This window comes from Lemur catta, chromosome 6 (assembly GCF_020740605.2).
Source record: "Lemur catta isolate mLemCat1 chromosome 6, mLemCat1.pri, whole genome shotgun sequence".
Lineage (NCBI taxonomy): Eukaryota > Metazoa > Chordata > Mammalia > Primates > Lemuridae > Lemur > Lemur catta.
This window is the reverse complement of record NC_059133.1, coordinates 5,643,323-5,661,195: the sequence shown is the minus strand read 5'-3', so window position 1 is coordinate 5,661,195 and position 17,873 is coordinate 5,643,323. Positions and strand designations below refer to the sequence as shown.

Genomic DNA, 17,873 nt, shown 5'->3' with positions numbered 1-17,873 from the left:
ACAGAGGCAGGACCACGGTACAGTATGGGCTACCCAGCTTGGATTTTAGGCCTAGATCCAACACTTACCAGCCGTGTGACTTTGGGCAAGTTACTTAACCTCTCTGAACCTCTATTTCCTCTTCTGTAAAGTGGGGATAACAACAGTGTCTACCCATCCCATGGGGCGAGGGCCCACAGGTACAGCACCAATCAGCGCCCAGCACACAGCGAGCACTCAGAAATACTCACCGTCACCATCGTCATCACTATCCTCCCTCACGGAGGAGGAGGCTGGGGCGCAAAGGTTAAAAGCCCGTGTAAGGGCCAGACTCAAGGAGTCTTGGTGCCCTGATTCAAACCCAAGGTGACCCTACGCTAAGGTGCCACCTTTTCCACACAGCTGGTCACTCCCCTCTGTGCACCTGGCCTTCAGCAGGATGAGGACTGTGCCCGGGTCACGGGGGCAACACGAGGAATACAAACAATCGCTCTCTGCAAGCTCCAAGGAGCCACGTAAATGACTGTTAAGTGATCGGTCACGATGCACGTGGAACTCCAGCACTCACCATGCCAAGATGACAGCAAAAGCAAAAGGGCCAGATCTGCGCGTGGTGTTGACTCACGTCCCAGAACGAGAGCAAATTCCACGCACTTCACACCCCCAGGCACATCTACGTGGATGGCGGAGGGGATTCCGCCTTCACTCTTCGATTTCGGCCTCCATAGCCCCGAATCCCTCCCTGCCTGCACTCTGCCCCCATAGTCCGACTGCAGAACCTGGATCTCGGGGAGACTCACCGCCCCCAGCCCGGAGACCCCACACCCAGCTACCCGGGCTGCACAATTCACACTCGGCGCTTACAACACAAGTCTCAGTGGGTGACCTCACACCAGTCACTGGCTTCTGGCTGCGTAAGAAGGAAGAGTGTGACCTGAGGCCACAAAGGCAGCAAGTGATACTCACAGGCAGCTTTATGTGTCCTAAACACTTCCAGGGGTGTGGCCCCAAAACCAGACGAGGCACACTGGGCAAGTATTCTCAGCCTCATTCACTGAGCAGGAAGGAAGTGGAAGCTCCAAGGAGGCAAGTGCCTCAGTTGGACCGTGAGGCGTTCTTCCGGGCCCCATCCCTCCCTTCCGTCGTGTGGACAAAGGTCACTAACGGGCCAGTCTCGGGCTGTATCTACCACAGGCACTCATGGAGCAGCCACGGCAGCGTCCAAGTTCTCCTCAGCCTCACTGACTCTGGCCTCCGCTTCTCACCTAAAACACAGTTAGTCCCCAGACAAAATGTACACAGCACAAAATCAAGACACTCTTTAAGAATTTTATGAATACTACGGCAAAACCATGACTAGCCAGAATATTCAGTGGACGGCATCCCCAAAGATGCTCTTAGAGTCTTCCCTTGTTGCGATAAATATTTCTGAATCATGTCACTTACTGGCTCGGGCTGACCATTCCACCCTGCTGCTCGCTCCCCTTCTCGCAGGGCTTCGGCTGAACTCAAGCCCTTCCTGTGTTCCACGTACCTGCCAGACCCTCTCCTGCCTGCAAGCCTGTGCTGGCTCTGTCCCCCCACCTGCAAAGGCACCTCTCCTCCAACTCCCACCAGCCATGCAAGGCACAGTTCAAAGGCCCCGGGGAGCCATTCTCAGCTGTCAGCTGGAGGGCAGGATGCTCTTAGTCACCTATTTCCGACTCATTCCACTGTTTCTTTCTAGACTGAAGAGCGGGCATTTGTTTCAAAGCTCACAGTCCACCTTGCGCGGCCCCAATATCTCCAGCACCAACTCCACTGGCACATGAGGGACACACAATAAACATTCACAGGACAGGGCAAGAATGCATCTGGGTCAGTCCTTTGAATCTGATTCTTTGCTTTCAATAGTTGCTCCCTTGGAGACTGTTAACTAAAATAAAATTTTAGGCTCACTGCCCCCCACCGGCTGACTGAATGGACCCCCTCCTGGCCAAAGGAATATCCTAAAACTAAATTGCCTGCCAGGAGGAGGGAGGTCAGACATGCCTCAACAAGCCCCTCTCCCTTCTTGGGGACATCCTTTGTAACCCATTAACAAGCCTAAGGGTATGTAAGACACACCTGCAGGCCCTCAATTTACACAACAAATCTGTATCCGGTGGCTTGTCTCTGATAAACAGCAACTATGTTAAAACATTCCAAGCCTTTAGACAAAGCTTCATGTCTTTAACCAATTACAAACCAAAGAATCTTTAAACCCACCTATAAACTGTAGCCCGCCCCCCCCCCCCGCCGTGCCCCTCCCTGCCCCCATCCCCGCTTCGAGATGGCCCACCTTTTCGGGCCAAACCAATGTATGAGTCCCACGTATTGATTTATGACTTTACCTGTAACCCCTGTCTCCCTGAAATGTATAAAACCAAAGTGTAACCCAGCCACAGTGAGTCCACTTGCTCAAGGCCTCTTGGGTGTGGCTCCGGGTCATGATCCTCAAATTTGGCTCAGAATAAATCTCTTTAAAATTATGTTACAGAGTTTGGATTCTTTTCCATTGACAAGACGTATTAGGGGTTGAATTCTGTCCCCAAAAGAAATGGTGAAGTCCTAACCCTGGTAGCTGTAAATGTGACCTTATCTGGAAATAGGGTCTTTGCAGATATAATCAAATTAAATTGATGTCACGACAGATGTCCTCATGAGAAGAGGCGAATCTGGACACACAGACACACAGGTAGAGAATGCCACGTGGAGACACAGAGACACAGACACAGAGGTAAGATGGCCATGTGAAGACGGAGGCGGAGACTGCAATTATGCTGCTACAAGCTGAAAACGCCTGGGGCCACCAGAGGGTAGAAGAGGCAAAAAGGATCTCCCCACGGCCCTGCCAGCACCCCCACTTCAGACTTTTGGCCTCACCAAGCCACCGAGCTTGTGGTGCTCTGTTACGGCAGCCCGGGGAAGTTAGCGCAAGACGTAACCCTCCAAGGCACTAGGGGGAAAACAAGAAAGAAAAATTTATGCCCATGTAGAGTTTTAAATATATATATAGGAGACCGGGCACAGTCAAGTGATGGGCAAAAAGGCAAGACAGCCATTCATGGTTTAAAAAAAAGACAGGAAAAAATGAACTAAGGCCGCCTCTCCTTTAAAGAGACATAAGGCCTCTTTTTATTAATAGAAATGCTTCAAATTAGCATAGAAACCACCACCTAGGACCAATGACAAGGGAGCCTTGGGAAGAGCCAAAGGAGGGAACAGTGGCTGCAGCCACACCTGCAGCTTGAAGACCTGATGCAGTTCCAGCACTGACATGGCTGAGCCACAGACAGTCACATGTCAGAGCCTCAGTGTCCCCATGCAAAAAAGCAGGAATGAAAGCACCAGCTCCGTCCCAGGACTGCTGGGACGACTGCAAGGTAATGCAGGTGTGGACCAGGCACACAGCAGCTACTCCAAAAGTTACCTGGGTTTGGAACAAGAACATCCGGCAGAAAGAGCTTTACCTTGAAGCTTTCCCTGATCTGACTCTGCACACTCCTTCTGTTCCCTACCTACAGCAGGCCTGGCAGGCCCTGGGCTGGTGCTGGAACTCAGAGGATAAGAAATGTCATACTTATATTATCGCTACTAACAGCAGCCACCACTTCTTAAGCACTAGGATGCGTCAGGCACTGGGTTGGGCAGTTTATGCGTATTCTCCTCCACTCTGGATATTATTACAGCTCATGTGATGCCATACACAGGTATTCTTCTCATTTATTTTTTCATTCTTTGTTTATTCTCCCCATTTTACAGATGAGGAAAATGGGGCTCCAGAGAATAAAAGGCAGAGCAGAGACTATAACCTGTCCACAACCCACACTGCCTCCATCCCACACCACGTGGCAACTGTTAGTTCACAGGTGCCTTCGGTGACAGACTGCACCTCCTGCAGGGCAGGGGAGTGGGCTGATTCACTCTATCGCCAGCCACCTAGCTCAGACTCATCTGCAGAACAGACAAGTAAGCCAGCTGGCTGATCCCCACAGCACGGAAGACTAGGTTGACTCCTTCCCAGCCCTCAGAAACACTAAGCCCTTTTCCTTAGAAAAGTAAATAAATATCTGAGGTCAGATTGTTTTACTGTCACTTCCTCTTAAAACAGAAAAACAAAAGTGGGGTTAAGGATAATGAACTTAACATGTTACATCTCTATTGGTTCATATGAATTGATGCGTCTGAATTTTAAGTCACTTTCAAAAAGAAGTAGCATCATAAAAACCTAACCAGGAAAAACAGAGAGTGATGTGTTGCTCTTTTATGCTGAACCCTGCTCAAAATCATAGTTGGGGCTGTCACCGTCTGAGGTACACCAACCACAGAAAGCCACCCTGAAACCAGAGAGCTGGTGGTTATTTCCAGAAGATAATATGGGTCAAGTGGGTAGGATCCCACAAGGTGGAGAACAGGTTTCCCACAGACAGCCTGAGGGTCCGGGCCACCTATCGTTTAGCTTTTCATCCGTCCACTCAGCACTGACAGCCACGTAGGGCCAGGCCTGTCATAGGGAGATAGGAAACTGAATGAGACAGGCCAGGCATAGTGGCTCCTGCCTGTAATCCTAGCACTCTGGGAGGATGAGGTGGGAAGATCCCTTGAGCTCAGGAGTTCGAGACCAGCCTGAGCAAGAGCGAGGCCCCATCTCTGCTAAAAATAGAAACAATTAGCTGGACAACTAAAAATATAAAACATTAGCTGGGCATGGTGGTGTGCAAGAGCTAGGCTGACACCACGGCACTCTAGCCCGGGCAACAGAGCAAGACTCTGTCTCAAAAAAAAAAAAAAAATTTGAAAAAGAAACTGAATGAGGCAATCCAGATGGAGGGGGCATGAGAGCCACATTCAACAAGCTATAAGCCCTGTCCCTCGCCAGTGCTTTAACAAAACAACAAACTTCAACTGTGGCCCTGAGGAGGAAGTGATTACTAACTTAATCCAGCAGCAAATCACATCAGGTCTACTCCAAAAGATTCCAGATTCATCCAAGTCTCTCCACAGCTTCCCCAGTCTCCCAGACAACCACAGCAGGCCTGACCACCACCTTGCTGCCATCCCTGGTTAACTGCAGCCCATGCCCCGCCCAGCAGCAGACTGCCCTTTTGCACACACGCCAGATCCTGTCACTCTGCTCGTAACCCTACAGCTTCCCATTGCACTTAGAATAAAACCAGCAGTCCTCCAGCACCCACAAGGCAAGCCGTGCAAGATGTGGGCCCTTGTCACCTCTCAGGCCTTGCCTCCCACCACCCTTGTCACCAACCACCCCCTCTAGCTGGCCTTCTTTCAGCTCTTCATGCCCACCAAGCTGCACGCTGTCTTAAACCTTTGCTCTTCCCCCAGATCTGACCCCTTTTCAAAGGTCAACTGCTCGGAGTGGGCTTTCCCTGACCAACTAATCTCAATCCTCCCAACCCTGCCACACTCACTTTGTTTTCTCCGCGGCACTTGGGTTGTACACAATTGTTTATCCAGCGCTACTCAAGCATGGCCCACCTGGAGATTGTTAGAAATACAGGTTCTTGAGCTCCTGCCCATCCAAGGAAGATACTGACTCAGACTCTCTGGGCCTGGGGCCCAGGAGGCTGTCTCGAGCTCTCAGATGATTCTTACCCATGCTCAAGTTTGAAAAGAATTGGTCTAGTTCAAGTATTTGTTCCCTGGTGATCATCTGTCTTCTACACAGACATATCAGCATCAGGAGAGCAAGAATATTGTTCTGCCTTACCTCCTGTTGAGTCTCCAGCACCTAGTAGAGTGTCTAGCAGTAGCAGGTGCTCAATAAATATTTGATGAATTAACAAAAATAAATAAATGAATTCTCTCCACACACAATCAAACAAGTGCAATTTGTGCAAGCAGTGAATCAGGTGCAGTCCAGCCCTACAGGGGCTGTGAGCCTCACAAAGCAGAGAGACTCATAAACAGCCATCCCTGAAGACTTCCAGGAGCGTGAAGTATCAACCAGGCTGGGAGTTGAGCTGATTTCCGAGGAGTGTGGGCACACGTGCCTGCTGGAGCAGGCCCACAGGCCCCGGAGGACAGATGCTTCGCCAAGGGGCCTTTCGCTTCCCACAGTTATTACTACGGCCACACAAAAACCAGGCCAACCTTTCAAGAGAAACAGCAAGCCCGAGACAAGAACTTACATTCACAAGAATCATTTCGCCCTTCTTGCTCTAGCCATCAGAAAATGGGAGTCCTGGCTAGTTCGGTGGCTCACACTTGTAATCCCAGCATTTTGAGAGACCAAGTGGGGAGGGTTGCTTGAGCCCAGGAATTCCAGACCAGCCTGGGCAACATATCGGGACCCCATCTCTACAAAAAATTTTAAAATTAGTTGGGTGTGGTGGTCTATGCCTATAGCCTTAGCTTCTGGGGAGACCAAGGCTGGAGGATCACTTGAGCCCAGGAGTTTGAGGCTGCAGTGAGCTACGATGGCACCACTGCACTCCAGCCTGGGCTACAGAGAGAGACCTTGTCTCTAAAATAACAAAAAAGAAAATGGGAGTCCTTTCTCCCTGCCATACCTGCTACCCCAGACATTTTGATCACTACCAGTTTCAACGAAGTCCCATCTAGGCTAGGATTCTGGGGCATCTGGATTGTTTTCCTACAAGTCTTCTTTGGAAAGGAAAAAAGAACCACCTTTAAGGAAAATAATAAGTAACAATGTAAACGATGACTTCACATGGCACAGTGCATTCGTTCACAGCTATGCCGTCACTGTCCCATGGTCCACAGAGGCTGCCTACCAGTGTCTGTAATTCAGGGCAGGGCCCACCGTTCTGTACTGCTACAACCCAGTACCATAACGTGCTCATTAGATGCTTCCTGAGCAAAGAATCTTCTTAGTGAATGCCAAAAAGGCTTATTTATAATATATATAATTACAAATATTAATATAATATATAATACATAATAGTGTATATGTATGTATTATATATTATTACATATTATTATTATAAGATGTTTTCCTTTCTAGAATTAATCCCCAATAAAGCCCTAGCTACGCTATGGAGTGGGTGACCGGCCCCGCCCGGCCCCGTCCGGGGAAACAGGGAGTGGAAATGTCTTGGTCCAGTCACCCACAAGCTCCTGTCTCCTGCCCTGAGTTCTCTCCACAGGTACATGGCGCCCTGCAAAAGATGCCAACAGAAACAACACGGATTGCAAATGAATGGGAAAAGTCTAGGAACAATGAAAGTCTGGCGTAAACAATAATAAAAATAATAATGCAATTACAATAATCGGACGGCACAAGGTAAGGCATAGGAACTCAGAGGAGGTAGAGGAGCACAATGGTCAGCGCAGGCTTCCCGGAGGACGCGGGTCCGATGAGCAGCATCTACAATCCCACGGTCGCGGCCGCGTAGACACAGCCACACACACACTCCCTCACGCATGCGCGCTCGCCCGCACGCGCACGGCCACACCCTCAGGAGGCGGCGCGGCGGCAGGGCCTCACCTGTGGGCCTCACCTGTGGGCTCCGAGCGCCGAGGGGCGCCGAGGAGCGCGTTGCGGGCCGCCTCGCGCCGCGCCCCGGTCCCGCCCCCACCCCCACCCCCACTCCGGCGCTAGCCCGGGGACGCCACCCGCGGCTTGGCCGAACGGCCCGCGCGCTCTACTTCCGGGGCGGTGTCCTGGCAACCGAAGACGCGACTGCCGGAACCACGACTATTTCCGGGGTCAGGCTTTCCTGGTTTCTGTGCTCACTATCCCGGGAGCCAGCTATGCCCGGGGCTTAAGGACTAGGAAATGCCAGGCTGTGCACCCTGGAACCTTCTGGGCCCAGAAATGAGATTGAGCAGCGTCTGGGGCGCGGCATTGAGTCTAGCAAGTGGGAGGTAGAGCCGTGTGATGCTCAGGACCTTGTGTTCAATCCGCTGTTAGCCCCTCTACCCGCTCTTCAGCTCAGCTTCGGTAGCTGGAAAATCCCTGCTGTTGGTAGCACCTACCTCGTAGGGTTGTTGTAAGGATGATGGTATTTTGGCTGAGCATGTAAGATTCAATAAATGGCCCACTCAAAAGTCACCTGATTGGTGAAGGGTTCCTCAAAATATACTGTAAACTCCTCTCTGTTAAGGAGGAGGCCGACTGGCCCAGTGAGAAGTTTAAAACTGAAATCAGACTTGGATCTGAATCCCAGCTCCAAAAATCAACTTTCTTTGTGGCTTTAGGCAGGTCACTTCACTTCTCTGAACCTCAGTTTTCTTGTCTGTAAATTGGGGATAACAACACATACATTGAAGGGTTATTGGGAAGATTATTTAAAAAAATAAAAGGAAGCCGGTGTAGTGGTGTGCCTTGGAGTCCCAACTTACTTGGGAGGGTGAGCCAGGAGCATGGCTTGAGCCCAGGAGTTTGAGGCTGCAGTGAGCTACGATGCCACTGTACTCTAGCCCAGGCAACAGAGCAAGACCATATCCCCTCCCCCACCCCCAAATCTGTGCAAACTTGTGCAACTTGTAAATGGCGTCTGGATTTAAACCTGGAAACCTGACCATTCATTCTGTCCCCCTAGGAAGCAAAGAGCAGCCTTCAGGAGGGACTGGTGGCATGCCTTACAGGTGATGCTCTGAGCTTTACTTAGTCCCTTCCTACTGTCTCCTGCACAACCCCTGCCTGGGGCCGTGGAGCTCTTTCAGTACCTCATCATATATTTTTGGCACCATCTAGTGGAATGAGCACTAATCTGCATCCAACTTGCCGAGTTCACACCCACTTCTGCCACAGTCCTGCTGTAAGGCCTTGGGAAGTCTCTCTGGCTACAGTGTTCTCACTTTAAACCAAGGTGAATGAGGCCTCGCATAGCACGCAAGTGAAAATTACACAGCTCATGCGCTCAGGGCCTGGCACTGCTGGCTCATAGTAGGTGTTCAATAAACATTGGGGCCTGGAAGAGACTTAACTGCAATGGCTGGTTTCTGGGGCTGGTTCCTTGGGGCCAGGTTCTGCCAAAAACGACTTGAAATACCAATCAGGGCCCTGTCTGAGGACAACCTGAGCTCAGCCCTTTCCCAGCTTCTGCTTCTATGAGGTCTGAGATGCACGGCCAGTGGGAAGGGCCGAGGGCCTGTGTCCCTCTCCCTGCTAGGCAAGTGGCCCTGCTGTTCCTCAGCCCCTAGAGTGGTGCTGTTGTCATACGACCCCAGGTCCCTTCCTCACCCACACCCTGGCACATTGCTTCACCCAACTATTGCCCCAAAGTTGGTGACAAATTCTGCACGGGTGACACTTGTGCTAAGAACCACCAGCTGCACCAGCCTTACTGAGAAGGCCAGAACTGGCTATGTCATTTGTGGGGCCCAGTGCAAAATGAAAATGCAGGTCCCCTTGTTCAATAATCGGAAAGAATGTTAAGATAGTAACGGCAGCATTAAACCAAGTTTGGGGCTGTCTGAGCCCATGAAGCCGGCCCCAGTATGTATAGGCAAGACACCTCCCAAAGAACCTGGCCACAGTCCCCTCAGTGAGCCCCCCAAGAACTCTGCTGAGTTAGTGGCATCATCCGAACTTTTGTAAAGTGTGGTAAAATACACATAAATATAAAATTTACTATCTTAACCATTTTAAGTGTACACTTCAGTAGGTGTGGAGTATATTCACACTGTTGTGCAACCAATCTCCAGAACTTTATCATCTTGCCAAACTGAAGCTCTACCCCTGCTAGACAGCAACTCCCCAGTCTCCCTCCCAGCCCCCGCAACTGCCCACGGCTTCCCGTCTCCACGACTTTGACACCTGGGGAGACTTCAGGAGTGGACTCACGCACCACTTGTCTTTTTGTGACTGGCTTATTTCACTTAGCATAATGTCCTCAAGGTTCATCCCTGTTGTAGCATGTGACAGGATTTCCTTTTTTTAAGGCTAACATCCCATTGTATGTTTACATGACATTTTTAAAAATCCACTCTTCAGTCAGTGGACGTTGGGGATGTTTCCACCTTTTGGCTTTTGTGATTAATGCTACTGTGAGCACAAGTGTATAAGTATCAGTTTGAAACCCTGTTTCAATTATTTTGGGTGCATACCCAGAGTGGGACTGATGGGTCATACGGCAATTCTGTGTGTAAGTTTCTCAGGAGCCTCCATACTGTTGTCCCCGGCAGCTGCACCATTTACATTCCCACAGACAACACACAAGGGTTCCAATTTCTCTGCACCCTCAACAATGCTTGTTATCTCCTGCTTTCTGATAGCACCATCCTCATGTATGCTATCCTCCCCACCCTGCAAATGTGGGAACTGAAGCTTGAAAGCAGTAAGTGACTTGCCCAAGGCCAGGCAGCTGTCACCACATCAATTCAGCTGCGAAGCCCCAACTCCAGTCCCACTCACGCTGCCACCAGGAGGCCTGCTTGCCCTGGTCAAGGTGCCAAAAGCACATTCAAGGACTTTGCCAGTGCCCCAGCCCTGTTGCTCCTTGAGGCCACCATGAGCCTCCCAGTGACACCCCAGGCTTTAGTCCACCCAGGCTTTAGCCCCACCCCAGCCCCCCTACCCCAGCCCCAGCTCCAGCAGGCAGCAGCCCTGCACCAACCGTGGCCATGCTCCCTCCAGGTGCTCTCCCACCCGCCCTCGGCCTCCGGAAGCCTCAGGGCCTGGGCTACCCTCAGGTCCTGGCTTACCAGGGTCTCCACAGCCCTGGGCCACCGCCACAGCAGTGCTGCACGGAGCTGGGAAGACTGCCAGCGGGTGAGAGAACCAGGTGCTGTCTTTGACTCTCATTATTACCCTTTGCCCATGGTGACCAGCACCTGGAAGGACCAGGGAGGCGTGGGCACCTGGGATGCAGGCTCTGGCTTATCAAGTCCATTTCTAGCCCTTAGGGCTGAGGCCCAGAAGGCAAGCAGCCTGGCCTGGGACAAAAGGGTAGAGTCCCTGGGGTTCAGAAATGGAAGAGAAGAGGTGGGGATGGGGCAGAAGCTCGCACAGTAATCCCAGCTATTTGGGAGGCCGAGGTGGGAGAATCGCTTGAGACCAGGAGTTTAAGACCAGCCTGGGCAACATAGTGAGCAGGCAGGCACAGCGGTGTTGGTAAGAGAGGGTACAACTGTTCCAGCCAATCCGGTAAGCTCCCGTCCCTGAGAGGAAAGGCAGGGGACTGAGAGCTGAGGGGTGGTTTACACCACGACCTCCATGATCCCCAGCAGCCCTCTGAGGTGGCCACTGTCGTCCCTGCTTAGCGGGGGCGGGGTGGGGCGGTGGGGAGGCTGGCCAGACCCACAGTGCATCTGGGGCCAACACAGACCTGGGCCCCGCAGAACGTCCCCTGGTGGGACGCTCTGGCCAAGGCACACGTGTCCTGAAGGGGCTACCTGTGACTATAAAGATGCAGCCTTCTATGCCATTTGCTGGAAAATTTTTAAGAGGTTTTTTTAACTAATAATTTAATTAGAGATGAGGTCTCACTGTGTTGCCCAGGCTGGTCTCCAACTCCTTGTCTCAAGGCATCCTCCTGTCTCAGCCTCCCAGGGAGCTGGGACTGTGAGCTCGAGCCACCGTGCTGGGCTCGTTTGCTGGAAACTTTTCCCCCCAATTCCAATAGCCCCTCCACAAGACGAGTTCCCTCAGGGCAGGGACTTTAGACACTGTGCCCCTGGGATCCCAGGGCCCAGGGGAGGTACCTGGGGAAGGTTTGGGAATGAACCTTGATGTTGGGAGTCAGACACATCTGCGCCTGTGTTGTGCACATTGGGGTTGTGCAGTGTGGCTGACCCTCTCTGGAGTCAGCTTGCTCGTCCAGGAAATGGGCCCATAACACACACTTCACCGGGTTATAGAAAAGGAAAAATAAAACTGACGCCGCAAGTGCTTTGCAGGTGTCTGGGCCATGGCCTTCCAACTCTCCGGGATCTGACCTCAGGCCTCCTCTCCCAGGGTTCCCCACGCCGCGCAGCCTGCCAGCTCACCCCTGCGGCCGGGCTTGTCCAGCAGTGCCCTTCCTTCTGGGCAAAGAGCCAGGCTGGCTCTTTCTGTCAAATTTCAGCACTTGGGCTTTCTGACTTCCGCACCCTTGCCCACACGCTCCTTCTGCCCAGAATGTGCTTAAGTGAAATATCTGGGTCAAAGAATATGTGCATTTTAAATGTCTGGTGCTGTTCACAGGACTGTCCTCCTAAAACGTTGTGTCCCCGTGTCGTCCCAGCATGGGCGGTCAGGACTGTGCTCAGCCCTGCCTGCCCCGTGTGTCCTCAAAGGCTCAAACTCTGGGCAGCATCGCCGCTTTTCCCTGCATCTCCTTCACGATTAGTGGGACCAAGTAGCGTATAAGCTGCTTCAGAAAGGAGGACATGACTGCAGAACTGTAAATAAAAAGAAATTATTTCCTATAAGAGCAAAAATCCCAAAATGCTGTCTCCCTGGGTCCTCCTGGTTCTTTGAAGCAGGAGAGGGGCAGCCTGAGGCCGGAGCCCCGCGGGCCTGGAACGGGAAGCTGGTGCCTGGCCTCGCCTCGCTGCCCTCCCCGACGGTGGGAGCGGCATCCCCATGTCACAAGGTTGTTGTTAGGATGAAAAGTGTCAACAGAAAAAAAGCCAAACTCTGTAAAATAATTTTAAAGAGATTTATTCTGAGCCAAATTTGAGGACCACGACCTGGAGCCACGCCCAGGAGGCCTTGTGCAAGTGTGAGCCACCGACCATAGATTTGTAATGTAAATTGAGGGCCTGCAGGTGTGTCTTGCATACCCTTAGGCTTGTTAATGGGTTGCAAAGGATGTCCCTAAGAAGGGAGAGGGGCATGATCAGGCATGTCTGAGCTCCTTCCTCCTGGCAGGCAATTTAGTTTTAGGGTATTCGGTTGGCCACCAAGGGGTCCATTCAGTCAGCCATTCAGTCAGCTGGTGGGGGGGGGTGAGACTTAAAATTTTATTTAAGTTTACAAAAGGATGGTGACATTTACTCACTTGTGAAACAGGTATCTGCTGAGGGTCCACTATTTGGAGTGCAGAGAAACAAAAATATACACAGGCCACGTACAAGGGCCCCGTCCTCTGGGGCCGACAGAGGGTGGCAGCCTGGCCAGAAGAGGCCCTTCTCAGGGTGTCCCGAGAGCAGAGGTGTGGACAGCAGCGGCCGCCGCCCCACGGCCAGCGCGTCCTCACTGCATGCGCGTGTCCAGCCACATGCGCTTCCAGGGCTGCTATTGTTTAGAAAAAATCTGCTATCACTCTGATAAGCTCGGCTGTCAGAAGGGATGTTATTTCTGGGCAAAAGGAGATTCCGCAGGACTGGGGCTCCTTCCTGCCCGCACCACGTGGGCCTGGTCGCTCCCGCCAGCCCTGACTTGAGTGATAACCTGGGGTCTTGAGCCTGCTCCTGGCAGGGGACAGCAGTGGCCGTCACTGTAGGACGTCCACAGCCTGCTGCCCAAGGCCTCCACAATGCAGCAGCTGACATCACCTCCTCTCCGACCCGGGATTCCTGGAATTGTCTGACAGAACGGAGGCCTGTTCTCCGTTCCGCTGACAGGCCACACAGATTAGGTTATTTTGGTCACACCAGCCATTTGGCTTTTTGGCCCGAGTGGGTGTCTGTTAAATCGCTGTGGCATTGCTCTGCAAGGTGCTCTCAAAGGCACTGGTCCTGTTTTTTCAATTATAACATTACTCTTGTCACCAGGAAAACTGGCCCCTCGGGTAGGTCTCACCATGTACCTGGCCTGCCAAGTACCCCTGGTAGCTACAAATCCGGATCTGGATTAAAGTCCTTGTTTTGGCTATTTCTAGTCTGATCCATTGTGCTTTGTTTTCTTTGATTTTATTTTTTAGTACTGAGTTTTAGTTTACATACCAAAAAGTGCACAAATCGGAATCATTCAGCTCAGTACATGTTTGCATATGTGTGACTACCTGTGATACCCTGTGACTACCATTCATGTCACCCCAGAAAGTTCCCAGCATTTTGGGAGGCAGAAGGCAGGAGGATCGCTTGAGCCCAGGAATTTGAGGCCAATGTGGGCCATGCAGCAAGACCCCATCCCTACAAAAAAAAAAAAAATTAGCAGGCATGATGGTGTGGGTTTGTAGACCCGGCTGCTTGGGAGGCTGAGGCAGGAGGATCACTGCAGCCCAAGAGTTGGAGGCTGCAGGGAGCTACTGCACTCCAGCTTGGGTGGCAGAGTGAGACCCTGTCAAGAAAGAAAGAAAAGAACTAATTCCAGGGAGCCAGGGATTGCAGTGTTAGATGGGATCGACTGATGGGATGATTGTGGTATTAAACGAGATTGTAGTATTAAATGGGGTTGTCAGGGAAGGTAACATTTGAGCAAAGATTTCAGGAGATAAGAGGATAAACTTGCAGCTATTTGGTGGAAGAGCAATCCCCCAGCAGGGCAAAGACCCAGTGGCAGTCATGGACCTATCCATGTTTGAGGAATGGCAAAGAAGCCCGTGTGGCTGGCACGGAATGAACAAGGAAGGGAGTAGCAGAAAATGAGGCCATAGGGTGGACACGGTGCCTCATGCCTGTAATCGTAGCACTTTGGGAGGCCAAGGTGGGAGGATCACTTGAGGCCAGGAGTTCAAGACCAGCATGAGCAACATAGCAAGACCTCCATCTCTACAAAAAATGGAAAAATTAGCCAGGTGTGGTGGTGGGCGCCTAGAGTCCGAGCTACTCGGGAGGGAGGCTGAGGCAGGAGGAACACTTGTGCACAGGAGTTTGAGGTTGCTGTGAGCTATGATGATGCCACTGCACTCCAGCCTGGCAAAGAGAGTGAAACCCCATCTCTCCAAAAAATAAATAAATACATAAATAAATAAATGAAAGAAAAGAAAAAGAGACCATAAAGGTAAAATTGGGCTGGATTAGGCAGGGCCTCGAGGATTTGGGCGTAAATCTGAGTAAAACAGACAGCCTGGGAGGATGTGGGCAGCAGAGGGTTTCATTTTAACAACATCCCTCAGGCCCTTGTGCTGAGCATAAACTGCAGAGGGGAAGGGACGGAGGTGGGAAGACCAGTGAGGACACTATTGCAATAATCCAGGTGAAAGACAACCCAACCCGGAAGTGGTCTGATTCTGGACGTATTTGAAATATAATGCCAACAGGATTTGCCGGAAAATCAGATGTGGGTGTATTTGTTTTTATCACTGTGTAACAAATCAGCACAAAACCTAGTGCTTAAAGCAGTAATAAACACTTCCCTCTCAGTTTCTGTAGGCAGAATTCAGGAACGCTTCTCTGGGGCGTGGGGCTCAGGGTCTGTCCTGAAGCTGCAGTCATTTGCTTGGGTGGGGCTGGAGGATCCACTTTGGTGGTGGCTCACACACGTGGCTCTGGATGTGGGCAGGAGGCCTCAGCGCCTCCCCGCACGGGCTCTCCACGGAGCTGCTTTTGGCTTCCCCTGAGTGCCCAGGAAGCAAGGAGCTATTCTCTTCTGATCTGGCCTCAGAGGTCATTTTTGCCACGTTACATTCATTAGAAGCAAGTCTCAAGTCTGGCCCACATTCGAGGTGAGGGACGTGAGAGAAAGAGAGTCAATGACGACTCCCAAAGTCTTCGGCCTGAGCCTCTGGAAGGACGGAGCTGCCACCAGTTGCAACCAGAAGACGGGGAGACGATGAGCTCAGGGGGGCCTGTGGGGCCTCTCACCATTGGGTGCAGCCGTCGTCGAGGGGCTTCTTCCAACTCTACCCGCTGCCCACTCTGCTTTGTCTCCCACTTTCCTGGTGGCCTGGCCATCTGCTTTCAGACCCTTTGTCCCACTCTTGGTGGACTGTGGTCTTGGCCAGCAGCTCTCGGTCTTGCCTCGGGTTCACTTGCAGGTCCTCATCCCGCAGACCTGGCAGGGGGCTGGGAGAGGCCCAGGAGTTCTGCTGCCCAGCAAGCCAGGGCAGCGCGCGAGGCCCTGGGACCTGCTCATTTCCCGTGGTTTGCAACAGGTGAAGAGTCTAAGAGGCCAAAGGGCAGAAAGCCTTCTGCACATTCATGGAAGCTCTGGCCACTAGCCTCGGGGCAGAGTTGAGGGAAATGGAAGCCGGAGTAACATGTTACTCAAGCAGCTAAGAGCCAGCCTTGACTTTCAAAAATAATTGTGTCAGTCCGGGCGAGGTGGCTCACACCTGTAATCCTAGCACATTGGGAGGCTGCAGCGGGAGGATCTCTTGAGACCAGCCTGGGCAACATAAGAGATGCCCCCTTCTCTACAAAAACTGTTTAAATATTAGCCAGGGGTGGTAGCGTGTGTCTGTAATCCCAGCTACTCAGGAGGCTGAGGCAGGAGGATTGTTTGAGCCCAGGAGTTGGAGGCTGCAGAGAGCTATGATGATGCCACTGCACTCCAGCCTGGAGGACACAGCGACAAACAAACAAACAAAAAATCAGGAAAATACAGAAAAACACAAGGCAGAAAACTAAGCCTATAATCCATATGCCAGAGATGACCATTATTCCCAGGTTGCTGTGCTGCATTTCCTTCCAGACTTTTATATATGGATTTTTAAAAATATGGGAATATACTGGGCATGTGGATTTACAAAGTACGTCATTTCATTTAACAGACCACGCGTCTCCAAGATAGTTTCCTTGTGAACGTGTTAAACTCTTCACCAGTTTTTTTTTTTTTTTTTTTGAGACAGAGTCTCACTCTGTTGCCCAGGCTAGAGTGAGTGCCGTGGCGTCAGCCTAGCTCACAGCAACCTCAGACTCTTGGGCTTAAGCGATCCTACTGCCTCAGCCTCCCGAGTAGCTGGGACTACAGGCATGAGCCACCATGCCCGGCTAATTTTTTTTGTATATATATTTTTAGTTGGCCAGATAATTTCTTTCTAGTTTTAGTAGAGACGGGGTCTCACTCTTGCTCAGGCTGGTCTCGAACTCCTGACCTCGAGCGATCCACCCGCCTCGGCCTCCCAGAGCTAGGATTACAGGCGTGAGCCACCGCGCCCGGCCTCTTCACCAGTTCTTAACCGACTCCTACAATAATGTCCTCTGCATTTGTTGACCACCTACTGTGTGCCAGATACTATACTGAGGGCTTCATATGCTTTCATTCTTACTATAGCCCTGGGAGTTGGGAAATTTAACAGAGGAAACTGAGGCTCAGAGAGGCCCAACCACTTGCTCAGGGCCACACGTGTCATAGGTGGCAGAGTCAAACTCACGGCTGAGTGACTGCAGAGACCTGGCCCTCACCCACAGGTGGCAGGTTCCCTACCCCAGAAAAGGTTTATACCCCAACTACAATTTTGCTAGACTTCCTGAAGCCCAGCTACAGATCCCCAAGTTAGATGGGACAGAGAGACCTGGGCTCAAATCCCAGCCCCCCAACCTCTCGGCTGTGTGGTCTGGGACTGGTTAGGACCCCTCTCCGAGGCTCAGTTCCCTCATGGGTGATCTGCAGCGGGCGTGTGAGGGGTGCATGAAATCATCCAGGCAGGATGCTCAGCCTGGAGCGCTTGAGCGCTTGATGGCCTCTGCTCCCGTGAGGGGTCCACGTGCTGGCGCAGGTGAAATGAGGCCCTGAGGTGCTGGCCTCCTGGGCTCCTCCGGCTGCTGGCAGGGAGCTCAGGCCATTAGGACAGGGCAGAAAAGCCCTTCGATGGGTCCTTCTTGATATTACAAAGCTTCTCCCAAAGCTGGAGGATTTTCCAGATAAGGTGTCACCCGAGGCTGCATACAGAATTCTGGGATGGCAAGTGGAAAGATAGAGCCACTTAAAACCTGTGCTGGCTTCTGGTTCCAGGGGGTGGGGTTGATGCCTGGCCAGCCTCCCTGCCCAGCTGCTCCCACCTCCCCCTGACACCTACCCTATGCCTGGCGAAGGGTAGATGCCCATCAATATGTGTTAAATGAATGATCAAAAAAAAAAAAGTCATATCAAAGACAAAACTCAACCTGAAACTGATGCCAGAGGGTCAGCT

The 17,873-nt window shown here is 51.7% G+C and overlaps 1 protein-coding gene across 6 annotated transcripts in view; it reads right to left on the bottom strand.

Moving 5' to 3' along the window:
- The window catches only part of TTLL1 (TTL family tubulin polyglutamylase complex subunit L1), a 32,120-nt gene extending 24,525 nt beyond the window's left edge, over positions 1–7,595 (bottom strand). For 4 of the 6 annotated variants that reach the window (XM_045554728.1, XM_045554732.1, XM_045554733.1 and 1 more), the window contains exon 1: positions 7,485–7,595. The gene's annotated coding sequence lies outside the window, so the exon portion shown is untranslated. Of the gene's footprint in view, positions 1–7,248; positions 7,377–7,471 lie in introns of those variants that run through there. The other 2 variants (XM_045554729.1, XM_045554730.1) reach the window with 2 other exon arrangements.
- Positions 7,596–17,873: the final 10,278 nt, after the last annotated feature.